We start from the raw sequence: 26,844 nt of genomic DNA on the forward strand, positions 1-26,844 counted from the left end.
TAAAAAATTAGTTTTTTAAAAAACGGCTCTAACAATTTTGAAAAATTTTTTTCTAAAAATGCATAGTAATATATCAATCAAAACTGCATTCTTGTTTTGGAGGGCAATTTAGTTTCAGATTTTATTTTATTTTTTTTTTTTTAAACGAATTTAATTTTTTTTTCAAAATTTCTATATAAAAAGTCTTAAAAATTTAAGCAACTTTAACTCTAAGAGCAAGTTCGTGCGACCCCAGTCGTGCATTTTATTTTTTATACCACAGGTGTTTGAAAATTTTCATAAAATATTTTTTTTCACATTTTGCATCTAAAAGAAAAGAAAAGATGCAACAGTTATAAAAACTTTTAACTTATTATGTAGTGACCCAATTATTGTAGAAAATTATAAAAATAAGAAATTTATAAAATTCATTCATTCGTGGTTGTGGTTAAAGAAAACGTAAGATGATTTAAAGTACACTGGAAGAAAAAAAGCTAATATTTTCTAAACTAGTTGCGTTAGAAACTTTTTCGATTCGGTTTCAGAACAGTCAAAAGTGCACCTATCAGCCATTTCAGGCTTATCCATTTTCTACCGGACACCCTGTATATAAAAATAAAAACTAAACAGAAAATCACTTTTTTGCCAGCCTTCAGCTAATTTCGACCGCCAGTGCATTTAAGTAATTAAAAAAAAACTATTCGTATTCTTTTCAAGTTGATATAAAAAAATAAACCAAAACTTAAGGAGAACGATATTCATTTTTAAAAATGTTTGGTGTTTCAGCTTTTCTCGCAAGTAAAAATCATAGTGTGTTAACTTTGTCTAACTAAAATAACTTTTCAATAAAATCAGATTTCTGTACAAGTGTATCAATCAATGAAGCACTTCAAAAACACCCTGTAACAAACACTTTTATTGTTCATTCATAATAGCTTCTAAGCATAAAATACACAAAAACAAAATCAATTTGTTCTTCCAAATCGCAGGCGGATACCTATTCCACATTATGAATAAAAAATAAAAAACAAATTCTCCGATAATTTGTCGATTGTTACATTCGATTAAATTAAATCACCTTCACTAATAATAATTCTCTTTTGATCTTTGGGGTCATACACATAGGTTAATGATGTCTATGTATTTTATTTATATAAAAATTCAAGTAGCCTCAAGCCACTTCTAAAACTATACCGCCTGCCATACATATATCATTTACAATCACGAATAAGAAGAAAAAACAAATTCTATCAACTAAGTTAAAAGTATTCAAATAAAAATCGTGCGTTAAAATTTTTATTTTTATATATTTAAGTAGAATTTCAACTATTTCTTATAATTCCCACCATCATCAAAAATCCAATTCAAACACTTGATCATTTATTATTATGCATTTGCATATAGTATAAATTTTGCACTTGTTGTTAGAGATCTTGCTCAACATAAAACAACTACGTATTCATACTAGATTTACCTCTTTTTGTAGGTTTTTTGTTGTTTTTCTTTTTTGTCTTGAATCTAAGATCGGAAAATATCTATACACTATATCTAAATCTGTATCTTAATGTGTGCGGATATTAACCTAAACAACATTCATTCAAGTAAAATTCTCAAGCTTTTCGATTCATTGATGTAGGGTAAATTAACAATTTTTGTTTGAAAGAAACCCCAAAAATCAAAGAAATTTTTTTCGGTGATATGGCATTTTATACCAATCAATTGGTAGATGAATAAATTGGTATAAATTTAAATGTTTTTTTCTACATTTTTTCACTTTTATTGTTAACTTCTTTCAAGTAAAACTCGTTATTGCAGTTTTATACCAATCACCAACTGGTATAAACGTCCACAGTGTCTATTTAAACAATATTTTACTTTCCATAGAAATAAATCAAGCAAATATGAATCATTTTCTGTTGGAACTATACCATTTGATACCAATCGTCTGGTATAATATACACAAATGGTTTATACAAATGGTATACATTCTAGAATAAAATTATTTTAAAATTTGATCCAAGGTTAGGTTAGGTTAGGTTAATAGGGTGGTGCACAGCTAAGCTGCTGCATACACGGGGGCCTGTTGGTCCATTGTGATACCCTCTTATTTTAAAAATCGCAATGATGTTCCTAAACTGGTCTATCGGTTTACAAAGACTGGATCATTAACGAACCATCCTGTACTTTCAATAAATTTTCTCATGTTAGCCATTGGTACCTGCGCTAGATCGTCCAGTTCTTCCACGAACCTCGTTCCAAAGAAACGAAGTCGGTTTGTTTGGAGGTTTGGACATTCGCAGAGCAGGTGTTTAATGGATTCTATCTCCTCTACATCTTGACAGCTCCTACAGAAATCAGGTGCAAATACACCCATTCTAATAGCCATTGTGCCAATGGCACAATGACCCGTTAGTACACCTATCAAGACTCTAATGTTCTTTTTGCTCAGGGATAATAAATACCGAGTTTCTTTTTCATTGGTTTTGGGCCATAAACTTCTAGAAATAATGCAATCGTCCCTAGTTTTCCAGGTGTTATTGATTTGTTCTCTAGTCAATAGGTCTATTCTCCTTTTGAGCACACCGATAGGGATATCTGGTCCCTTTGCTAATTGGATGCTAATATTCTCATTTGATGCTGAGCCTAACCTAGCTAGTTCATCCACTATTTCATTCCCTTCTATTTTGCTATGTCCAGGAACCCAGCAGAGTTTAACTTGGTTAGTGTAGCAAATACTATTGATTCTTTTCCTGCAGTTTAAAACCGCCTTGGATCTTATTGTCTCACTGTCTAGAGCTTTGATAGCAGCCTGACTGTCCACAAAGAATGTAATCTCCGAGGAGATTAGTTTTTCTTTGAGTACCAATTCTGCCGCTTTCTCTATAGCAAAAATTTCAGCCTGAAAGACACTACAATCGTCTGGGAGTCTGAATGATTCTCTAATATTGAGAGGTTTGCAGAACACCCCAGCTCCTGTTCCTGATTCCATTTTTGAACCATCAGTGTAGAAGGGTATTCCTTGTTTGCTGATAAGCGAATTGTGATCCCATCCTTTTCTTTCAGGTATTAAAATGGAAAATTTTTTATTGAAATCTACCAAGGGTGGAATGTAATCTGTAGTCGCTTCCAATCCAGGAACTGTGTCGTATCTTTGCATGATAGACCCATGACCATAAGTGTTTTGCTTCCAGTAGCCCAGTTCTTTTAATCGAAGTGCGCTTTTGGCTGCCGTGCATCTTATGAACTCGTCCAGGACTGGAAGGTCCAAGATCATTTCTAAACCTGCTTGTGGCGTAGACCTTTGTGCCCCTGTAATCCCTATACACGCTAGTCTCTGTACTTTGTTAAGGTTCTTGAGATAGCTTGATTTCTCAACAGCTTCCCACCATATTTGATCCAAACTCCAAACGAAAATTGAAACGAATAGAGACAAATTAGACACAATCTTCTATGTTTAGACGAGTGGTTCAATTTTAGACCAGTTTCAAATAATTTTTATTGAGATCTTAAGCTTAACAGTTCTTTTATCTTTAAACAATCTCAGCCTCATGACTTCTCTATTAAGTGAGTTGCCACTTTTGAAGAAAAAAAGCTCTCAACACAAGTCGACTTAAGAATCGTTATTTATCAACAACAAAAGTCTCATAAAAAAGTAAAAGGGTGACTTACCTAAACACAAATATAAATACTTGCATGTGTCTTGTCTAATATGACATGTGAACATGTAGGTAAGTAAGCATATGGGTCATAGGTGGGTCTCTCTCTCTCTCTCTCTCTATTGTTGTGATGTTGAATCCCAAATAAGTACATTTCCCGCCAAACATCATCAAGAGTCAAGAAATATTTTTCTTGCCCATATAAACAACTAAAAAAATATAAATAACAACGACAATAATTGTAGATCGTTTATTTACTGCTCATTATAGTGCCCTCGTTGTGCACGACGCGACGACTAGGTACGATGACGACAACAACAAAAAAACGACGACGACGAATGCATTTTTTTTTACCCTCCCTACCTTAAGCGGTTGTTTTTTTTTTTTGTCTATTGGTTTCCCGCATTTTCCTTTCCTCTCTATTTCAACTATTACCGTTAAGAAAAACCCTCTAAAATAACACTTGAAAAACGAAGAAAAACCGTCGTCAGATAGAGAAAGAGCCTTTAAACAACAACAACAATGTCAGTATTACTCAGCAGCAGTCAGCATGATGACTATTTTTGTATCTACTATACGCTTCTAAAGTATCAAAAAAAACTTAAAAGAGCTCAAAACACACAAAGTGCTCTGAGCAAAGTTTTGCCATTTTTCTGTTGTCACCAGGAGCGGATTGTATATAAACATAAAATGGTCTTGCGAGAATTTTACTCCATCAGAAGAAACTCTTGTAAATAAAATTTAAGGAACAAACTGCTACTGATTTTTTAAGTTTTCATCAACAAGTTTTCTAACAAAGTGTGTTTCAAAAATATTCAGCATTAAAACAGAATTTTTAATGTTTAAGAATGTTATGTAGGTATTACAAACATGCATTTATTAAAAAATGCAAATCTCAATAAAATTAACGAATCAAATTTGACCAATAAAAAAAAAAAGTAGTTATTAACAAATTATAAAGAAAAAACATTAGAACCATATACTATACATGTAAATGATCTATAAATTTACATAGCTTATTTTCTAAACCCCTTTTTTCAAACCGCCCCAATTTGCACTTCCTCCTCACCTCCGGCCATCCGTAGCGATACAATCGATTTTCCCTACATTATTATATCATCACCCATTTAACGTTTTTTTATAAGTAAATAAAATAAAATGCACGACTGGGTCGCACGAACTTGCTCTTGTAGTTCAAAGTATCTTTATCTTAAATATCTATTGAAAATTTAAGATTTTGTTTATTAGTGTCGAGAAAAAAATTAAAAAAGAAAAAAAATTGAAAGTTAAAAAAATTTTGTTTTTCAAAAACGTTTTAGAAAAATTTTTTTTTGAAAATCTTTTTTATTTTTTTTTACATTTGATACTTCAAAATGATTTCTGTAAATTTTGAATAAAATTGACTTATGCTTTGATGAAATATATGAACTTAAAAAATATGTCAATTTTTGAAAAACGGAAACGCCATATTTCCGTTTTCTGAATTTTTTGGGAAAAACTAAAAATGCAGTTTTGTTAGAATCAATAAGATTATTACGTACACCAAATTTAATCGAAACCGTTAGAGCCGTTTTCGAGAAAGTTGCAATACCTCGAAAACGTTATATGGGAGATATGCGTTAAAAAAGTAATATTAAAAAAATGAAAAAAAAAGGGTCTAGGGAATTACGTAAAAATCATCTGTACCAAGTTTCAAGCAAATCCATCCATCCGTTTAGGCCCTAGATCCATGTACAGATGGACGCACAGACGCACACACGCACAGACCGACGGACGGCATGAGGAAAACTACTTTTTTTGGTCTTCTCCATCATCGTAATGTTGGTTTTGATTAAAACCTCAAATTTGTTTGTTCTACACGAAACCAATACTTGTCCTATAGAGCAAGTAAAAAGGTACATTTAATTTTAATGCCATTTTTGAACAAGGTCGAAGAGTTATAAAATCACATGCATGATGTTTATCATCACACTTATGAAAGTAAAATATTGCCATATTCATGCAATGAACGTATACTGCTTATGTACAATAATTACACGGGTTGGGGTCGAAATTCTGTATGTTGCGAAATTCTGTATTCAAAATACTGTATGCCCAAATACTGTAAGTCAAAATTCTGTATGTGCAAAATGCTGTACGAACAAAATTCTGAAAGTCAAAATTCTGTACAGCAAAATTCTGGTTGGTCAAAATACTGTATTTAAAAATTCTGTACATCAAAATTCTGTATATCAAAATTCTGTAAAAATGCTGTAAAAAAATATCGTTTTGATAATGTAAAAAAGTGCGCGCACTTTTTTACATTATCAAAACGATATTTTTTTACAGCATTTTTACAGAATTTCTATATACAGTATTTTGCCGTACAGAATTTTACAAAACAGAATTTTGCATGTCAGTATTTTGTTCATACAGTATTTTGACGTACAGAATTTTGTATTTACAGTATAATGACGTACAGAATTATGGTATTACAGTATTTTGACCCCACAGAATTTTGTCGTACAGAATTTTGACAAGCAGAATTATGACCCGCTCCCTAATTACACCGTTTGACATCAAAATATATGCAGACAGAGACTTATCACGTTTTACTGATTTCAAAATGTTACTTAAAAAATACGTTACACCCCAAAATCTGGATGGAACCTCCATCCATTCCAACAAATCTATCTTCTTTAAATTTTCACCTAAGTGGCTAAGAAAAAAGTTTAAACGATTTCAATCGAGGTAGAAATTTTAAATTTACAAAACTTACAGATAACTAACGTACAACCCCCAATTTCTATATTGAGTTGCAATTGTTTAAAATCTGTTTTCTTAGTCAATTCTCAACGGATTTTCATAAAAAAAAAATACCTCGTTGGGTTGGGAAATAAATATTGTTTTTAAAACAGCATGTTATTTTTTTAACTTAAACTTAAAATTAATATCGAAGCTCGTGAAAGGAAAAAAATATGGACTATCTGAAATTGTTCTTTTTATACATGTTTTACACATTCTTTTTACATTTTGGTTTAAGAGTCTGCTTTACCAAGTTAAGTGAAAACTTCAATTCATTTGCAAATTATTGAAGTGATTTGACCTATTCAAGCTCATTTCATTCTAATGAGGTGAAAATTATATCATTTCAAATTCCTAATTCTTATGGTTAAATTTCCATTTGCAATAAACGAAACAGGCTTTAATCTGTAAATCGGGCTCTTGAAACAGCTAGAAAATCGAATAGTATCAAAAAAATAAGCTATGTGAAGTTGGCTACCCCAAATGCTATTTTTTTTTTTTTCAAACCTACCTGGTTCGACTGCCCAAAGTTATCCCAAGATTATTTTTCTCTAGCCCACCCTTAGTTCTAAGATTATAACAGAATTATTTTTTTTTCACCTCAAAAATTACAAAAACATATTTTTTTCATTCGGTGTAAAAATTGTTCCTTTTGCACTGTGGTTCGTTTGCATAACGTTAGCCCAAGATAGCCCAACTTTGTTTTTTCTTCATTTCACTATTTTTTCAAATGATACAACAAAAATTTTGTTTCATACAAGAAACCGAAAAAAAAATGTGATTTTTTTCCTGTGAAAAAATCGTTAGTTTGAAACAGTGGTTTGTTTGCCCAAGGTTAGCCCAGCCCAACTAACAATTTTACTTCCACAAGGGTCTAACGAAGCTGTTTCGATTTTAGAAATATTGCTTGTATACGACCATAGAGAAGCCCATCTGGCCCACCCGAGAAGCTTGATATGCCTTAGAAGAGTCATATGCAAGTTGATTGGAGAGACTCATAACATGTCTTTAATGCCTTATAGAAACAAACAACATTTGAAATTTGAAAATGTTTATTATTGTTGCAGGCTTTTATTTTTATTTAGAAGCTCTGAGTAGACTTGTCGAAGGATTGTGAAAGTCTAAACGAGGTATATCCCAAATAGAATAAAGAAAAAAAAATATTTTTTTTTCATTTTATTTTTTTTTTTGTACCGATTACATTTTATTTTTTCATTTTCTTCTTTGTTTTCGATCCAGACAAGTTTTGCTTCTGAAATTAAATTTCCAAACACAATTATATTGAGAAAAAAACTTCTTACTTACACTTGACGCATTTTGCTGGATTTGAACCACGTACATCCTGATTGATAGTCCGGTACCTTACCCATCGAGCTACTCAGGTATATAATAAAAGAGTTTCAAATTTGGACTATAGTTGAAACCAGAGCTTCCTAAGGGCTTCGATTTAACTTCCTGATGAGTTGCACTATCTTAAAGAATATGGTGACCATTTGTGTTTTTTTTTTTCAAAGTTATTATTTTTGGTTATTTTCTACTTTTTTTTTTTATCTTGTAAAAAATTATTTAATAAAGACTAAATAATATTATATACTGATTGTCAAACCATGTCATTATTGAGAAGATGAAAGAGAATAACTTGTTACTCAAGAACAATTTTTTCTGGAATATCTGAAAAATTCGGTTTTTTTTAGACTTTAGAGGTTTCACCCGTATGCCGTCAAGCCCCATTTTTCCGAAGCAGAAAAAAAATCTTTAATTTTTTTGGGCTTTTGGATTTTTCTTAAAAATTAGAGAATTAACTTTGTTTTGAACTTAGATAAAAAATCTAAAATGTCCATCACTATTTTATATTTAAATAAGTGGAGAAGATTAAAATCTTGTTTTCCTTTCTTCTCCACTTACTTGAATATGAACTCCGAATTGGTCAGTAAACCATTTTTAATATCACTATTTTAAACCAATTACCGATATGAAAAGATTCACTTTTTCATTTATTTCTTTATAACAATGAATAAAAAAACCAAAAACGGTCACCATAATGGCACTTATCCCAATATTTCTTATTCTCATGAGTTTGCCTGACAGTTTAAAAAATTTGGCTTGTACTCACTTTCACAGGGCTTCTAGAAATAAAATTAGGGAGCCTAACTTCGCTTAGGCAAACTTATAAAATTAAATGCTTTTTACAATGTTTTGCTTGTACTTAAAGAACTTCTACAAATATAAATAAATATCCCCTAACTTCGCTAAGGCAAACATATAAAACTAAAAGCTTTTCGCGCATGCGCCGTAAATTGAACTTCTTTTTTTCTCACAAAGAGATGCAAAACATACAATTATGTAAGTCGTTTTATTTGAAAGTGATATTAAACATAATTTTCAATCAAAAACAATGATTCAACAATTTTTTAATTCAAATATTAGAATGGAGTAACTATAACACATTTATTTTGTGGAATATTTGTTTAAAAAGGCAAAACCGTTTAACTGCGGTTTATTTGAAATTCAACGTAATTTTTTTTTTAATGAATATCACGACTCATATACTATTGACATAATTTTGGTAATATAGAACTATAATAATAAATGCATTGAAGGCAATTGTATAAGTTGTAGGTACTTCTACCATACTAAAAAACCTATACCTAAGTAATTTTTGAGTCTAATAATTTTCGAATTGGATAAAAAAAAAATACATTACATTCATAAAGATTTTGTAAGCAGTTCTAATACAATTTCTTTTGCAAAGCCATTTAAAAGAAGTCAGATATTGGCTTTTATTTCTTGTGCTTCTACAATGGAATTTCATGTGGCCATATTGAAATTTAAACGAAATGTTTTCATTAATGCTTGTAGAAATTTTTAAATTCCACTTGCACTAGGTTTCTAGGAAGCGGTTAACGAAAGTTAAGCCTCGGAAGTTTGAATTTTCGATTCACAAACTAAATACAAGCCCTGTAGAGATATTAGCTGCAAGAAATTAAATATCCTAACCTTGTGGAAGTAAAATTGTTAGTTGGGAGGGTAGCCCAACTTTTATTTCCGCTATCCTACGCTTAGTTTAAAAATTATACTAGAAGAATTAGTTTTTATTCACCACACAAAAAAAGTACGCATACACCACAGTGACCTTTTTTTAAAAGAAAAATTAAATACACTAGTTTTTGGATTGCCCCTCAAATGTTATTTATTTGACTTAGAGCCGATTTTTCAATCCTCAGTTAACTATCCGACGAATAAAGTTATTAGGCTCATAAACAATCAGATAAAAACATTGAATTTTTCAATCACCCAGTTAGCTATTCTACAGAATAACAAAAAAAAAAAAAATGTCAAATTCAAAAATTTTCAAAATTAAACGTCATTTTTATTCGTATTTGTTTTTGTTTAATCAAATTTTCTTTCAAAAGAGCTTTGACATTTGAAACATTATTTTTGTTGAGATTATTCCTTAGAATAATTTTTATTCGTCTCTGAAAGAAGCAAATAGTCTTATTCCTAGGAATAAGATTTATTTGACTGTTGAAAAATTGATTTTTTTGCTATCTGAGGAATAAGTGCTAACTGACTGTTTAAATGACTATTGAAAAATTGGCACTTGATTGAATGTAGTCCATATAACATTCCTGTGAAGAAGCTTAAGTTGATTTGTTTTATTTCACCTTAAAAACTACAACATACATATTTTTGTTCAAGTGTAAAATTCATTGATTTTTTTTGGGTAGCCATAAAAGCACCTAGAAAAGCTACATGCTTGGTAAAATCTACCTAAAGTAACAATAAATATAAAATAGTGTGAAGTGATTTCTTTTTCAGTACACGAATAGAACTTTTTAGACCTTTTTAGACCATGAAAAAAAGTGATGTTTTTTGTTGGAATTACCAAGGTTTCAGTTTGTATTTGATAAACTTATTTTACAGAAAAAATCCGCCCCTGACTTGTCTGTGGTGTGTCTGTAATTGTATGTATTCTTTCACTTTGAGGCTTTTTTTTGAGAGTCACAACACAGTACTGACTATGCCCGCTTGAAATTTAGATACTAGATACTCTCATAGGAAAACTTCACTGCAACTGAGTACTGACTGCTGCAATATAGTGTATTTAACTATTTATTTTTTTTTTGTCTATTTGTATCTATCTTTCGTTACCTCCCTGAGTAGTATGCCGATGGCTACTGACTATACTCTGTAAGGCTTGTTTTTTGTGAGATTACTCTAAAAGAGTGAAATAGGTGAACACTTTGCAGTCAAATACAATGACCAAGTAGTACAAAAAAGAGGTGTGTTGTGGGGTGGTGTATTAGGGTGTTTATATACTAGATACTTATAATATGGATATAGAGTGGTAATGCGTCGTGCCATTTTTTTTCGTTTCCCTCTCGAAAATTTTGTGCGCTGGAAAAAGAGTAAAGTTTTTTCTTATATTTTTTTTTAAATGTGTATAAAGTTTGTTTATATTTGTATCTTTTTTACCAGCAGCAATTGAAGTAATCTCAGCTCAACAGTTTTCAACTCAGCAGCTTGAAATAATATTGCTAAGCTATAAGTGAAGAAATTCCAAAGCGCACTGCTTTTGCTGAGTAGAGAGAGACTTCTCTACAACTACTGCCGTCGTCATACCGCGCCAAAAAGCACACTGAAATGTGTGTTTTCTTTTCGATTTTTTTTTTTTTTTTTAGTGTTTTTTTTTTGTTTGTTGTTAGTTTAATATTATTTTTCTTCTTGAAAAGTCAGTTCAGGTGTAACTGCTCTAAAGAGTTAACGTGCGCATCACGTCGTCGGGCTTTGCTAACTTGTCGATTGTAGCTATTTTTTTTATTATTTCATTTGAATTTGTTTATTAATTGTCGTCGGATTGAATATTAAATTTTTAGTAAAAAAAAATCTAATTGGTCTAAAAACTTGTAATCTGTTCTAAAACACTGGATGGGGTGTTCTTCACGTCAAGATTAAATTAGAAGAGTATTGAACTCAATTTTTTCCATTCTGAGTTTTCACAATAAAATTAATACAAAAAAGTGATCATCCAAAGAAAAGTAAGATTAATTGGTCTAAAACAGATTTGAATGTGTTTATTAAGTGCAAACAATCCTTCGTCGAAAATTTTACCTGAAAGCTAACTGGTCGAAAGGGATAAACCAATGAATATAATGTCTAAAAACTTCCACAAAATTTTAAATAAAATATTTCTTTAATGGTCTAAAAATTAAAAAAAAAATTGACCAGACGTTTAAATTTCAAATCATGAAATTTTGTTTGAATTGTTTTTATTTACTTCCACACTCGCACAAAATTTTATGAGTTCATAAAGTATTGTTAGACTATCGTGTGACTGGTATAAATTTTAATCTAGTTATTTTATTGCAAAAGTACCTATTCTTCTATCACAGACAACGTAGTTATTATACCTATAAATAAATCCGAGTTTAAAGTGGATTCAAATTATAAACAACCGCAGAAAATTTCGACGGAAATTTAAGAGATATCAGAGTGTTCGAAAATGTCTTCAAATGTACCATCGGATGGTATAAAATAATTTAATTTTTGGTAATCCCCAAAGTTTAGTACCTTACTGAAACACGTGAAGCCTTAAATACATACTGAAATCTTAATTGGAAAAAAAATGGTCGAAAAATTATAAATCGTATAAATCGATCTGTCCAACAATCTAATTGGCCAATTTAAATGGTATAAATGCCCTTAAAATGTTGAAATTTAAAAAATTCACTTCTGTTCTGATGTACTCGTAGTGAATAAAGATAAATCTAACTGGGAGTTTTTTTGCAGATCGCAGTCACCTAATGCAACTGGTCTAAAATATTGAAAAAGGAAAAATACTTTAGATTTCGTGAACTAACAAAAAACTGCTAAAAATTAGTTTGGAAAAATTGTTCCTAGCAAATTTCAATTGGTATAAAATTTAAAAAACAGTGGTGTACCATTTTTTAATTGGTCGAAAATTCTGTAAAGTGCAAAATGCATCATTATTTTGTTTAAAAAGGAAGAAGTGCTTAAAATTAATGTGTTAAGATTGTTTTAAACAAATTTCAATTGGTATAAAGTTTAATAAAAGTGGTATAACATTTTTTAATTGGTCTTAAATTATAAATAGTACAAAATACCTCTAAATTGTGTAAAAACAAAGAAAAGTTAAAAATTACCTCGAAAAGATTGTTTTAAACAAACTCCAATTGGTATAAAAGTGGTATAAAATTTATTAATTGGTCTAAAAATCTTAAAAGTGTAACTTAATTTAATTTTCAATTATCAACACCATAAAAAAAAAAAACAAAAAATTCCTTAGAAAAGATTCTCCAACTGAATTCCTCAAAACCAACTGTCTGTAAACCTACAAAAAATTACAAAAAAAAACTCCACTAAAAAAATAAGTTTAAAAAGAAAATAAATAAAAAATAAAACAGCGCAATGAAGCTTTGAAATAAAAAGAGTTATGTAAGTTTGTTTGGCGATGTGCATCACTCTATTCATCGAGCTGATGACTGCCGGAAAACAGGCAATAGAGCTATAATAGAATCCGTGAGCATTGAAGATCATGAAAATGAAACAAATCGTCGGCGTTTGTTCAATTTTTTTTTCCAACTATTTTTTATTTAACTGCCACACTAAAGTCACCACTAAAGAGAGAAATAGGATAAAGAATAACAAAACAATGATGTCAACAAAATAGTTATTTTGTTATTTAATTTATTTTAAAATGTGCATATTGTGTGGTTGTATTTTATAGTTAGTCGAGAGACAGAAAGGTTTTTTGTTCGTCTTTATTTTTATTTGATGCAAACAATTTTGTGTGATACCTTTATTTTATTTTGAAAAACGAGAGACGAAAAAAAAAATTGATTGATTTTTTTCGGTCTCACAAAAAGTTGTATTGTCACGATTCGACATTGAGTTCATGTAGTGGTTGCTCTGCTCTCTGTGTGCATGCCTTCAAATTTGCAAAAAAAAAAACCCCTCTGCAATGGACAGTTGGTATAATAATTGTAGTTGATTTTTCGTGTTGTGTTGTTTGACTTAAATAAAATAAAATGTAGTTGGTTTTTAAGTATTTCTCAGGGATTTGGTATAATTTTGCATTGTTAATGGTTTTTGGGTGTGAGGACATTTTGTTAAAATCTATCAGCTTACTCATAACAGGGTTGTATTATAGTGTAGTGAGTGGCCTTTTGTGTTTATTTTTGTTATTTTGATGCCACCCCTTTAAGTCGTGGGTGATGTGTCGCAGCAAAAGTATTTTATTTTATTTGAATATGAAAAGGTTCACGATTTCAATGTTTTGTTTTTCGTTTTTTTTTTCGTTTGTGTCATCATTTATTTAATGTTGTTTTTTTCTTTTCTGTTTGGCGGTCATCACGTATCAGACAGAGTAAATCAATGAATAAAATAATAATTCAGTGTGTCCAGCAAATTGGAAAGAATTTATTTTCTGTTTATGGACAGTGTTATATGGGGTGACTGCTAATTGATGAGTTTTTTGGTTTAACTTTGTGATTATTTTTGTTTTTTTTTTTTTTGTAAGGAGGCTACCTGGGATTTGTTGACTCACTTTTTTGACAATATCAGTGATTATGCATACATACGATTAAGGGACTGATATCAATTACATTCTTTTGAAGAAGAAAACATGGATTCAGAAGCAAAAATTTGTTGTCTTAAAGTCCTTTTTTTCAGTACTTACATTTTTTTTTATTTTTCGAAATTGAATTCTGAATAGTACCTACATACTTATATTTGCAAAAAATTATAGGATCAGATACAAAAATAGAAGTTGGCCTTATTTTTACTTCGTAATTAAAACTAATTCATCTTGCATTTTATTGCTTGGCAATTTGTTTAGTAGGTACTTAAATTTTAAATATATTTTTTTGTTGTTGTATTAAACTTATATTTTTTTAATGCTCAATTTTAATATTGAATTTTATTAATTTTTTCCTCTTATAAAGCTATATATCGTTGGCTTATTATAAATTTCAAATGTTATTAGTTTACATTTCCTTAACCCATTAAAATAATATAATTAGGTATTGTATGTTAAGTTTAATTACTCGTAATTTGTGGATATTTTTATAATTTAAATGTAGAGTCGGAAGTGAATTTTGACAATCTTAATTTCAAAAATTTAACTGAACAATTGAAGTTATAGCTATAATGTTCGTTGGATTAATTGTAGTTATTACCGATAAATATAAATGGTAGTTGAAGTTGCTCCTCTCTATACTCTTGCGCAATAACCTTAGAGTTGAATGTTTGACTTAAAATGTTAAAAATTTGCATCCAACCTGTTTTGACCTGGAAGCTTATAGCTTATAATGAGATTTTTTTATACTTATAGGGCAGGTTGTTGAATACCCAAACGAAGATTTTGTTAAAAAAAATTCTTTTAGTAGTCATTTGAACTCTTATTCGGGATAGAAATCGAAGTAAAAACAACGAAACAATAGGCACCCCATTATTTTATGAATAATTACATAAAAAGCCATAACATTCTAGCAAATTCTTCCAAAAGATCGAGTTAGTACCACAGACTTGGGTATATTATAAAAAATATTGATTTAATCTTACTGATAATTTTTAAATTTCCCTAGAATCTTAATTACCGACGTATTTATCCTTAATTCATCGTCGAACTTCAAATTTTCAAAGTCTTCTTCCCTAAATAACAAACAATTTAAATATAAAAAAGTAATTTTTTTTTAAACTTACCGTTAACCGTTTCATTCAAACCTATCGCGAAAAGTCTTGAAGTTACCTTCGTTCCTGGTTCCGTTATATGACGTCAAAAATTGCAAAAAAAATATCTTAAAAATTATAGGTTTTAGAAAGAAAAATACTACAAACTTGTACCTGAGCATATTAACATAATTTTTCTTTTCGTTTGAAATTTACAGCAAACAAACGAGTTTATATTTTTGAATTTTTTTTTTATTTATGTTTTTTAAGTGTTGATTAATATTTTTTTTTTAAATGGTGTACCAATTTTGTAAACCAGATTTTTCATACAAATTTAAAACGAAAGAGCTGAGATGAAAACTTGATTTAATATTTTTAGATAATGTTATCGTGTATTTTACTTGGTCATTGAGGTAATAAGTATTTAAAAAATGTCTAGACAAGAAATAATATAGGAAAAAACTTCAAAATTGTAGATTTAACTATGCCGTTCGTTAGTTTAGGTGAATTCTTGTGCTTCAAAAATAAATGTATTTTTTGTATATTCAACTTTTTTTTCTGTTGTGTCTGGTTAAAAATTACTAAAAAATACTCTCATGTTACATTTTTGAGTGTTTCAAATATTCTCAAACAAGAAAAATGATAGATAGAATATTTACTTGATAAACTCTAAACTTACGACAAAATCAACTGAAGCATCCAAGAAAAATCTCTAAAAGGTAACAAGTAAAAATATGGGTCGGTGACGTTTTCCCCTAGACATAATCCCCAAACTAAAATCCCCAAACCCAAAATCCCCAAACTGAAATCCCCAGCAGCAAAATCTCCAAAGAGAAAATCCCCATAGCAAAAATCTCCAAGCCAAAATCTCCAAACAAAAAATTTGTTCAAGTAGTGCGATGAAATCGCGTGATTTAATCGCATAATTCACTACTTGAATATATTTGTTTTTGACATATGTACATAATTTGCTCTTTGTTTTTTGAATGGAAATGATAGCCTTATCCATTTATTATTAGCTTTTTCGTCCTTAATTTCATCTTCATACAATAATCCCATCCATAGTAACTTTTGTTATGAAAATCAACAGACACTTCCATTTATTAATAATTCTGACAAACGTCAAGTACATTCATAAATTGTTCTTCAAAAACACTGTCGTTATCATGTCATAACGGTAAAAGAATGTCATGTCCTTGCCCCAAGAGCAACGGCGTTAGTAGTAGCAACTGGACATTGGGGATTTGGAGATTTTGGCAAACAAAATTGTTTCTTTGGAGATTTTGTCCATGGAGATTTCCTCTTGGAGATATTGGATTAAATTTTTTGGAGATTTTGTGCCATGTTGATATTTTTTTAGGGGGATCTCGTACGACTCCCGTAAAAAATAGGTCAAAAAGTGATTATTTACGAGCTACAAAGCACTGCACCCACGCAGATCCTCTTCAATATAGAATAAGCTAAGTAAACTTGGTTGTTTTCTCTTACACTAAAATCTCCACGATAGCTTAAAAAAATATCTAACTTTTTCTCGTATTAATCATTCGCATCACTCGATAAACATTTGCACTCAAAACAAGGGATACATATAAGAATATTAGTTGGACTTTGAAGCCCATTAAAAATATCGATCTTAACTCAGGATAAAGTTCGGGTTAATTTACCACTTCAATTTAACCAGCAATATTTTTGAGAGAAAAAATGCACAAATGTCATTTCATTTGATAAAGTTTATTTTTTTTTTTTTATTCAATTATCCAAACATTTGTGTAATTTTGTTATTATTAACAATTATCTTATTATGTACTTGACCTGTACACCATGTTCCATTGAAATATATATATTTTTTTTTTTGCGAAGGAAAACTTTGATCTTTGTGTCTTTCTTAATTATTGTAAACGACAACTTTTCTTCAAAAGTTTAACTTACTCTTTTTTAATCTTTCTTATAAATAAGTATAAATGTAACTAATAATTGACAACTTAATGATTTATCTATAAAAACTTTTAATATACCTACTTTTCCGTTAATTCATTAAATTTCATTGCGACTTAATTATTTTAATTTGTGCAATTAGTAACTAATTATTTTCATAACGACAATATAAATCGATGAAAAATCACTTCCCAAAAATGAAATGACATACCTACTTCTTGATTATAAAATACCTTCTATATTGCATTAAAATTGATTTGAAAACTTTTTTTAAAAATTAAACTTAAACTCTCATCCAGACAGACATAAAAAAGCTATCTGTGCTTGTTTGTTTTTTTTTTTGCTTAACATCAAATTTGTTCCTTCAAACTAATTATATCGAAAAACTATCTGAAGGGATATACCCATATACTCTCTCTCTCTCTTCCAAGCAACAGCAATTTAAAAGTCTAATGACATAATTAAAACTAACTTTGCTACCAATTATATCTATCTATCAGCTAAAATCAGTCACATGAACTCGGTGTTGTTGCAACAACTATCAACAACTCGCTCAACTATATCGGATGGCAAAGCATTTAAAAGTAATTATAAACGATGACGACGACGGCGACGAGTGTATAAAACCTTTAACTCTTCCTGTCTACCAAAAGACTCTTTCAACTTCAAACTCAAACTATCTTGGCAAAAAAATAAATAAAAAAAAAGAGAAAACTTTTATTACCGTAATTTGCGTTGAACTTTGTTTGTCACTGAACAAAACCAACAGTCCTTCCTTTGCGCACACACACACAAACCAGATCAAGGTACACTTTGAAAAAAAAAAATTGTAATGCAAAAATCGATACACTACCTATAACTTGGCCTATAGGTTCTCCCTCTCTATCTCTCCAAAGGCTGACCGTAGTTACAATAATATGAAAGCCCTGATGAGTACCGTGAGATCTAGGCCGTTTGTGGTTTTCAATTTTTTTTTCCTAATACCGCGGAATCGAAAAAATAAAACGAAATCGAGAGCGTTTACCTTCGCGTCATCATTTCGCATTTGAATAGTACCAAGCTCCAAGATATAGTAGTTATAGCTTCCCAACTGCTGGATTAAGATTCGGAAAAGTTCAATTATGTTTTTTTTTTTGCTTCTTCCCATGGCAACTCTACAACATTGTCCCCGCCTTAACTGTGGTTTCCCACAATGTCTGATGTCTGGCTTCTGGCATAATGTTTGCATACGCCACTAGCTTGATACTCTCACTAACCCCCCTTTACCCTATACTACTCACGATTATGAATGAATTAGACGGGCAATTAGCACCTATAGCGCAAGTGATGTGGCAGCAATGTTATCCAATGCGGGCAGTGATTAAAGCAAACAACACGCAAAAAAATTTATTCAGAAAAAAAAAAACACGAACCAAAAAAGATGTTTGTTGTAACATGGTGGCGTAGCAGCGGCCGGTTTGGTTCAGTATAAAGAAGGTATAGACTTGCATAAAAACGGAAGCTCTGAATGCATTTGCGGAACAGCCACCCATACATCATGGCTTGCTAGTGCTGCTGCTGCTCATCACTGGACTGGGGAATGGAATAAATTTGCGGCCTAGTGACCAGATATTATACTGATGGACTGGACGGACGAACGGCAGCAAATCTGATGGCTAAAGAAGGAGGACATGCAGCAGAATCATCCATCCGAAGTTAGTCGGTTTGTGTGTCGGATCGGAGGCCATTGCGTGATTATGCAATGATGCATTGTTTGGAGCTTTTTTTTTATGTTGTGTTGTTTTATGTTTTTGTTGTTGTTATAGGTATCTCACATTTATTTGCAAACATGAAAAACAGTGGACTCGGTTGCTGATTTTTCACAACAAAATTCTTGTTTAAAAAAAAAGGTTGCCCGCACCCGTTTCCAGTTTTTTTTTTTTTTGAGCTACTTTATTTTTGACTGTTTCACTTTGTTTTGTCCTTTTGTCTTATACGGTCTTGAATGTGTCTACTATTTTTTTTTTTTAACTTTTTTTTATTTTTTTTTTATTTTTTATTTATATTTTTTTTTATTTTTTTTTTATTTTTTTTTTTTTTTTTTTTTATTTTTTTTTTTTTTTTTTTTTTTTTTTATTTTTTATTATTTTTTATTTTTTTTTTTATTTAAAAAATTAGTTTTTTTGTTTTTAATTTATAAGAAATTCGACCCACTGTGCGACCGCGATTTAGCAATTTGATTTTCGTTTGATGTGTTTTTCGTTTGCTTCATCTGACAGACAGACCAGAGAGACATGAAAGGAGAGAAAATTGTATATTTCTATCTGGTCATATATCTACTTTTGCTTGAATGACCAACTTTAAATGTTTATTTTTTTTGTTCTTTTTTTTTTTTGCATTCAAATCTTCTCATTGTGATTTGCTGGGAAATGAGAAGCAAGAGGATTAGGCTGTCTTGGGAAAATAAAGAGCTATTATTATACATGTTGCACTTCTGCAATAATGTGTTTGTTAAGTGTGTATGGCAGTCAGCAGCGGGATAAGCAAGTTTTTTTTGTCTGTATATCTTTTTGCAAATCAATTTACCAATAATTCATGTCATTTTGGGGATGATGCATCTCATGTTTAGTATTTCCATGCGTAATTAGATGTTTACTTACTCGTTTTACATACAAGCGAGAAGCAATGGAGCTTGGGAAATGTGCTTGATGGGTATTATTGATACACACTTCTTCTTGTTGGTGTTTTCAGTGTTTGATTTTTACTTGATATTATGTAAGGGGTTTTTGGAAAGTTTGAAATTTGTATAAAAAATCTAATTTGACGTTTTGGTCAGATATCAAATTAAAATTACAATAAATTTAGTTTATGTAAACTTTGCACATTTGGTAGAGTCTTTTTCAGCTATCTTTTTCAACATTTATGTATGCTGATTTCTTATTGCTATTTTCTCTCTTAATTAGAAATTAAACACGTCCAAAGTCATCTAATTGTTTTTTAAACTACTTTAAACAGCTTCGACATTAAATTCATATTGTCATAAATTAACATAGCTTCCATGCATTCATTAATAATGATAGTGTTTTTAGCATACTTACACGGAGACAAAGGACATCTTAAAACAAGATGATGACCACATTAAATCCCACCCTATTGAAATAGTACGATTTCCGCTTGAAATAAGTGCAATCCGCTTAGATTTAGTTAAATTTCAATGTGAATTTCAGTTCTTAAAATATTTTCCCATACAAATAACATGTTTTTTTCTCTTAAATAAAGTGAATTTCCTTTAAATTTGCACATTCAAGATATTAATAAGATTTATCGGCTCAATTTAAGACGGAAGTCATCTTGGCAAAAACCGATGCAGAAATCCGCTTAATTTAATCTATGATGTATTAAAACTGCACATATCTTATATAGATTTAAAAGCATAATTCAAAAATAGAAACCATTTTATACTAACATTCAGACCCACGAAATTTTTCGTAATCTTTTTAGACTTCCATTTTGATTATGTCCAAAACAAGCTTTAAAATAAAATGCATTACTGGTTCGTACTCACACCTGAGAATATTGAGGTTTACACGGAGATAAAAAAAAAAACAACTTTCAGAAATCCATAAAAATCATCTGTACCAAATTTAAATAAATTTCGTACACCACCAGTTTTCGTACACCACCAGTATATTCTGGAGTTTTATTGCCAAACAATTGTCACACAATGAATTTGTTTGAATTTGGGACAAAATCAGACAATAAACCATTGTAAGACAATAAGTTTTCAATTTTTAGCTAAGTTTCAGCTATTGTTAGAAGTTTTGATGGATTTGAAAATATTTTTAGATCTTCCAATCGTCTGCTCTTACTTTTACTAAAATATATTTTTCGTTTTCACTTCATATGTCATTTGAAAATAATAACTGGTCTTTAAAATGACGTGGTTTTTAAAATACAAATTTCATAATTTATACGTTTTTAACCAACGTACATTGCCGGCCAATGATGAGGTTCAACCAAGTGCCCGAACCTTGAACGCATGAAGTTCTAAAAGGTATATGCTCTCCTCTCAAGGAAAAAATAAAGTTGAATTTCAATAAGCCTATAACATCAATGGGAAAATATGTATGTTCGCAGTTTGGGCTATTCTTCATGTGAAATACAGTTTGATCAAATTACCATATTTGTGAATTTAAAAACTTTTTTTGCTAAGAATGTTTGAGAACTTTGCCAATTCTTGAAAACGCATCCATAAAATGTTTTTAATCTTATTAGCCTACAAGGTATGTTCAATTTTGTTGTTTTGTTCAAACATCTTTTTTTAGAATACAAATTTAACTTTTCATAAAAATCTTATTTATCCTTATGCACGTTAGACAAGAATTCCTGTCAAAAACTTGAATTTGAACAAAACCCCCTTGAAATACACTAGCCCAAAAAATTAAGGGAACAAAAAAAAAAATCGTGATTTTTTTTAGTGATTTTCGATAGGCTGTATCTCCGTAAAAAATGATCGCATCATGACAAAATAAAAAGCATATGAAAGCTCTATTCTTCTTGTTTTAGGATTAAATGTTAAACTATTTTCTTTCTAACGGTAAAATAGCTAAATCGTTGGAACGGTTCAAAAACCAAAATTTTCTAATTTTTTTTTTGTTTTTACTTTTCTCTTGAGAAAGTAGGAAATTTTTTTCTGATAAAATGATTATTATTTTTAGAAATGCTATTTATTTGGCTTTAAGATTCATTTGTTTTAAAGTTCTACGATTTTTTTTAGACTACAATATCAGTGATCAAACCAAAAACCATAGTTTTGACTTTGACTATCAATATCTCAACAACGGATAACTGTACAGAATATTCAAGGACACATTTAAAAACTTCATTCAAATCTCTATAAAGAAACTAAGTATGCTTTGTTAAACAAAATGTTTTCTTATTTTTTAGATTAATTAAGAAAAGCTATCAAAATAGGCATTTTTACGTTTTTTTAGAAAATGTACCGTTTTTTAATTTCTATAGGTGATAAGATTTATCTGAGGCTTAATTATTGAAGCTTAATATACCTAAAATTAATATGCAAAGTTTCAGACATATTCATCAAGTAGTTTTTCTGTTGTGAGGATTTGAACTTTTGAGATGAAATAAAACACCATATTTCTGCAGGTCTAAATGACTTACTTCTTGTAACTTTTTTATGAGCAAAATCAAATTCTTTTGAGTTTATTTAAGCATTTTATTGATAAATTTAAGATAAACCAAGGAAAAATTAAAAGTTTTCAAAAAAAGTTAAATTTTGAACAAAAGCTTTTTATACCATTTTTATATATTTTTCCTAATTTTGAAAATTTTTTGTTTTTCCTTGGTTTATCTAAAACTTATACGATATTTATCAATAAAATTTTCAAATAAACTCAGAAGAATATTTTTTTGGGCTAGTGTATTTCACATTATGATATATCTTGAAATTTTCCTAACAAAAAAAAAAAATGATTTGTTACTCGAAACTCCGCAACATTAAAGTAACAAGTATCTACTATAACATACCTTTGCATTACATAGTATTAAATTGTTTAATAAAACAACGTTTTATAAAAAAAAATTAGAAACTAAGTATAAGTACTCATTTTAAATTTTCGTGAAATAATAAATCATTTCTGAAATCCGATTATTTTTAAAATGTTCCACCAAATATTTCAGAATTGATCTTGTAAAACTTACCAAAACTGTTCAACCTCCTTAAATCAAAACATACATATGCTGGATTTCAAACTCAAGGATAATAATAGTCGCATTAAAAATAATGAGTTTTTTTATTTCATTAATTTAACTGCGATCTTAGATGAACTTTTCATAGGAATAATTCATCTGGGAAAACATTAAACGACATAGAATCGTTTATTTGCATGACCCATCGGCCATCATCACACGACATATAACAATGTCCAAGCTCATATCTAATATGTTTCACAAAGCAATATAAACAAAACCTATGCGCATATTTAATAGCACCTAGTTAAGAAAATATAAATCTCCACAATTCACACAATTATCATTCTCACGGCCAAGTAAGTAGGTATTTTTTTGTTAAACAAAATTGCTGACTTAACCTCTACACAGAGTCAAAACTATACAATCGTCTTATAATGTTAATGGGATGCTGTTTTGGATCTTATTTGCGCAACAAAATAGCATAACTTATCACCTTTGTGCTATAAATTGACTCTGAACATGCCAAAGTCGAAGTTCGTCTCTGAGAAGAGTGAGAATTATAACTCAAAAGACCCCACACTTGTTGTTTAAGATTGAAACTTGGAAGCTTATAAAATTCGAGGGGAGTTATACAAAAAAATCAACTTCACCTTCGCGCAATTTGGCACTCAAATTGATCGTGTAAATGTTGAACTAAATTCAATTAAGCTGTTCGCAACGTGTTCGTCGTCGTCGATCGTGGAAAACCATGAAAGGAGTGGAGTTCTGATGGAAACTTGATATCTATCAAAAGCTATGGCTATGATGGAAAATCTCTGTAATGGCCTTGAGATCTGTTAAGCGTTAAAAAACCGAACACAGTTATAAACAACTTTTATAGAAGCTTGTTGCCTGAAGTTGTTGGATGGTGTGAAGATAGCCATCTGCAGAAAAATCTTTTCACCACAATGCGGCGACAAAACGCCAAATGTAACGGTTCTTCTTCTTCTTTCATGCATTATTTTCTTCGCGCTCCGAGAGTTTTATGTCGTCGTTGTCATCGCTTTTAGCTTCGTCACCCTTTTGGAGATGATGGCTGCAGACCTAAAACTATCTTTCTTCTTTTTTTTTTAAGAAGATGTAATGCAACAACTTGTTGTGTGTTGTTAATTGTTTCTCACTCTTGAAATAGTCACAGAGTGAAGAGTGATGTGATAGTTGTTGTTGCTGATGTCTAACAATGAATTTGGTTGTGCAGATACACTTACTTCTTGGTTAAGATGGTTGGTTGATGGCGCACAATGGTAGATAATTTATGGAAATGATTATTTTTATTTTTTTCAAGGAAACTAACTGCATTCAACACGAACATTTTTATTATTTATAAAAATAGGTACAAAAAAAGAAAGATAATAACAATTAAAGCACATTGCAAATAAATTACTGCAAGTTTTGCATGGAAGACGGTTGCATAAGAAAACCCAGCTAATTTGGTAGTGTGAACGTGAACTGTGCAATAAGAAGCAGATGTTTCACTTAATTGTAGTAAGGAAAAAAGAACATGTTGGAATGCTTTGTAAGCATTTCTATCAATTTAACAAGATCATCTTTATTACCTCTGCCTTTGTGACAGAGGTTTCAGGTCTTATAATTATTATGTGCTGTGCATTCGTGGAATTTTCTTGGGTCTGATGAATATGTTTTGGTTAACTATCTTATCTCCTCTATTTCTTGTATCAAGTCTTCAAAGATCTTTTAACTTTATTATATTTTATTTCTTATATTACTCTGAACAAATTTCAAAATCTTACAAAAATCATAAAAAAAACAACACATTGGAGCTTTTGTTTAAAAAAAAGTACGTATACGCCCGAGTAATCATTTAAACTTCTTTTTCTTCTACCGAGGGGATCATTACTGTCCCTCGTAACTGCTTCACACTAGTGATCCACGTGCGGGGTTCAACGGTTTGACCACAGAAATCGGTGGCAAACCTCCAGGTTCCGTATTATTCCATTTCTGAGACCAACTGTATGCTGTTGTTTTTGGATTTGCTTGTACCAGGAGTTTAAGGCCTATCATTCTTCTTACTTCGTATTGAAACATTATATGATTATTGTCTTTTTGATGGGGTTCTCAGGATCTCTCCTTTGAACATGGCTACATCAACTGAGTCAGTCGTGTTCAATTTGTTGGGAAAAATGTTATTTTTAACTTGAAAACTTCCTCGGATCTTCGTACTTCTGCACCTTTTGAGAAGTAAACACTTTATATATATATATAAGTTTGTGAAACTTAGAAAAATATTTTACATATGTACATTTTTTTCTATTTTGAGTAATAGACAGTAAAAATACATGGTTGCCACACGATTATAACCGATGGAAATTTTTACTAATTTGGCATTAATTTTTTTATTTGAACCCTCAAATATTCAAAAATTATTATAATTGTTGTTTAAAGCAATATTTTATAACTTAATATTTTTTTTTCAAGGGTAAAAGTAAAAAAAAATTGACGAAAAAAGTAGAGACCACCATTTTTCAATATTTCGTTATTTTTCTTTTGTTTTTTTACATGAATGAGTTGTTATTTAGAGCTTGTAATGATTGGTAATGGTTGATATAAAGGTTTTTGCAGCTTTTTGCTTAAAAGTCTCCCAACATCGTTACTTCGCCTGCGGAAAGCAAAATTGTTCCAACACAATAGGATTTGTTAAGGACTTAGAATAATTTTTTTTTCCGCCGACGATTTGTAGAATTCATCATCGGAAAATTTCCAGTGAATCCTGGTTTCACAAAAGGTGTGTACACCAGGGGCCGAAAATGAGCAATTCCCTTTAGTTGCTTAGAATATTAAAACTTTTTATGTAAAAATTCAAAAATTAATATTTTTAATTTAATAAATACAATTTTTAAAAAAATTGTTTTTAAACAACTTTTTAAACTACCGAAGCGTGCAATTCAATTTTTACAATATTTTGTTTTCAAATCGTGTGAGTTGTTTTTAAAAAAATTGGTTTTTTTTATGTTTCTAAATTCTAGCATTAAAATTAATTAAACGTTTCCGGATAAAATTGGAATAAAAAAAGTTAGAAATCAATAAAACAATAAAAAATATTATAGACCTGAAATTAAACAAAACTAAGTACATAAGTGGTTAATTTAATGAAATTAAATGATATTTTTCACTTATTTTGAGATCAACGTTTTTCGAAAAACAAAATTTTCGTGACGTTTTGACCCTAATAACATTTTTAACCGGCACGATTTTGTCGATTTTTCATATCTGCATAATAACGCCAAAATTCAGAAAACTAGGAATTTTTCCGCAGATAAAACCTAAAATTACTGGACTATTTTCCGTTTTTTTTCAAAGAACATTTAACTGTGAAACTTTGATCTGACGAAAACTGTCTAATATTTGACTGATATTTCAAAGTTTATGTCTAATCTTGACGACAATGATATACCAGGTCCCGATGTTCTTCCTGTTCTTTTTAATTGTCGTTGACTTTTTGTGGATTTTCTGGTATCTGGACAAAAATAATTTATTATTTCTCTATTATGTATATCGTCGCTATGCTGCCAAAACGCACTAAGTCACAAAACATAGTTTTGAGTAAATCGATTTTTAAGATTATTTCTCTTGTGAAAATTCAATGTTAACTGTTATTTGTCAGATAATCACTTTAAACACAAACTCAACATTTTGACATTAGTTTCCAAAAACTTTTTTGGTTTTTGAATAACAAAAATGATAATTATGTGAACAAAAGTAGAAAAAGCCATGACTTAGTGCCTTTTACCTGTAATGATTTGCAATTATTTGTTCGTAATGAATACTTTTCTGGCATATGAAGTTAAAGGAACCAACATTATAGCACAAAAGTAAAGACAAAATCTCAATTATACCTAGTTAAATCAGAAATTTTACAACGTAGAAGAATTAAAAACAAGTAACTATTAAAAGAAGGCTTTAAAAATGGAAGCAATTTTAAATAATTTCTTCCATCTAATACATCTAGTTCTGGAAGGAAATCTTTTGTCTAACATTTTGATGGTAATGATGAAAACCAAGAATGAAAAATTTCAGGAATAACACCTTTCTTACAAATGAGGCGTTCAGA

The 26,844-nt window shown here is 30.1% G+C and overlaps 1 protein-coding gene across 3 annotated transcripts in view; it reads left to right on the plus strand.

The window, feature by feature from the left end:
- LOC129912297 (uncharacterized) overlaps nt 1-26,844 on the plus strand; it is a 156,310-nt gene that overhangs the window by 49,245 nt on the left and 80,221 nt on the right. The window contains exon 1 of one of the 3 annotated variants that reach the window (XM_055990502.1): nt 11,142-11,458. The exons of 1 other annotated variant lie outside the window; for it this stretch is intronic. The gene's annotated coding sequence lies outside the window, so the exon portion shown is untranslated. Of the gene's footprint in view, nt 1-11,141; nt 11,459-26,844 lie in introns of those variants that run through there. One more of the 3 variants, XM_055990503.1, reaches the window with a different exon arrangement.

This window comes from Episyrphus balteatus, chromosome 2, assembly GCF_945859705.1.
Source record: "Episyrphus balteatus chromosome 2, idEpiBalt1.1, whole genome shotgun sequence".
Classification (NCBI taxonomy): domain Eukaryota; kingdom Metazoa; phylum Arthropoda; class Insecta; order Diptera; family Syrphidae; genus Episyrphus; species Episyrphus balteatus.